The following is a 1,909-nucleotide window of genomic DNA, read 5'->3' as shown; positions in this document are numbered from 1 at the left end:
GTTCCTGTGTAACAGACTCCAGGGGATGAATGGCCTCATCCTGTTCCGATGTAACAGACTCCAGGGGATGAATGGCCTTCTCCTGTTCCTGTGTCACAGACTCCAGGGGCTGAATGGCCTCCTCCTGTTCCTGTGTAACAGACTCCAGGGGATGAATGGCCTCCTCCTGTTCCTATGTAACAGACTCCAGGGGATGAATGGCCTCATCCTGTTCCTCTGTAACAGACTCCAGGGGCTGAATGGCCTCCTCCTGTTCCTATGTAACAGACTCCTGGAGCTGAATGGCCTCCTCCTGTTCCTGTGTAACAGACTCCTGGGGATGAATGGTGTGCTTCTGTTCTTGAGTTAAAGGTTCAAGAGACTGAATGGTCCCCTGCTGTTACAGTGTAACAGGCTCGACGCACTGAATGGCCTTTTTCTGTTCCCATGTTACAGGACCGATGGTCTTAATGGCCTCCTCCTGTTTCTACAAAACATATTACAGTCGCTGAATGGCCTTCTCCTCTTCCTGGATAACAGGCTCGAGGGGCTGAAAGGCCTCTTCCTGTTCTGTGTCAGCGGCTCGAGGGGCTGAATGGCCTGCTCCTACTCCTCTGTAACAGACTCGAGGGGCTGAATGGCCTCCTCCTGTTCCCTTGTAACAGACTCGATGGACTGAATGGCCTCCTCCTGTTCCTGTGTAACAGGCTCGAGGGGTTGAACGGCCTCCTCCTGTTCCTGTGCAACAGGTTTGAGGGGCTGAATGGCTACTCCTGTTCCTGTATAATGGGCTTGAGGGGCTGAATGGTCTCCTGCTGTTACTGCATAACAGGTTCGAGAGGCTGAACGGCCTCCTCCTGGTCCTATGTAAACAACCTCCTTGTTTTTATACTCGATGCCTCTATAATTTTAAACCGGTTTCTCAACCAGTCCTGCAACCTTCAAACATTTGTTTACATACACCCCCAAGTCTATCTGTTCCTGCATCCCCTTTAGAATTGTACTATTTAGTTCACATTGCCTCTCCTCATTTCAAGATGTATCACTTCTCTGCGTTAAATTTCATGTTCCATGTGTCCGCCCATTTCACCAGCCTGTCTATGTCCTCTTGAAGTCTATTACTATCCTCCTCACTCCTAACTATACTTGCAAGCTTTGTGTGATCTGCAAATTTTGAAATTATCCCCATTATAATTTCTCCCGTCTCAGCCTTTAAGGGACCAACGTTTACCTTCGCTAATCTCTTACTTTTTCCATACTTGTAGAAGCTCTTACAATCTGTTTTTATATTTCTTGCAAGTTTACTTGCATATTCAATTTTCTCCCTTTTATCAATTTCTTGGTCATCCTTTGCTGATTTCTAAAACTCTCCCAATCCTCGGGCTAACTATTCTTTTTGGCAACATTGTATGTCTCTTCTTTAAACTGAACTTCTCAATTAGCCAAGGTTGAATATTTTTTCCCATCTAGTTGTTATTCCTCAAGGGAATGTATATTCATTGGGAATTATGAATTATTTCTTGAAATGTTGGCCACTGATTATCTACTGTCATATCTTTTAATCTAATTTCCCAATCTACCTTAGCCAACTTGCCCCTCGTTACAAAGTAATTGGGTTTGATTAAATTTGAGACCCTCGTTTCGGATATAACTACATCACTCTCAAACTCAATATGAAATCCTATCATATTATGATCACTGTGTCCCAGAGGATCCTTAACTCTAAGATTACTAATTAACACTGACATTACACAATATTAGATCTAAAATAACCTGTTCCCTAGTCGGTTCCTCCAAATATTGTTCTAAAGAACTATCTCGAATGTATTCCATGAAATCGTCCTCCAAACTACTTTTGAAAATTTGATTTGCCCATTCGATATGAAGATTTAATTCCCTCACGATTACTGCATTGCCTTTGTTACATTCC

This window comes from Heptranchias perlo, unplaced genomic scaffold (genome assembly GCF_035084215.1).
Source record: "Heptranchias perlo isolate sHepPer1 unplaced genomic scaffold, sHepPer1.hap1 HAP1_SCAFFOLD_47, whole genome shotgun sequence".
Classification (NCBI taxonomy): Eukaryota; Metazoa; Chordata; class Chondrichthyes; order Hexanchiformes; family Hexanchidae; genus Heptranchias; species Heptranchias perlo.
This window is presented reverse-complemented; position numbering follows the sequence as displayed.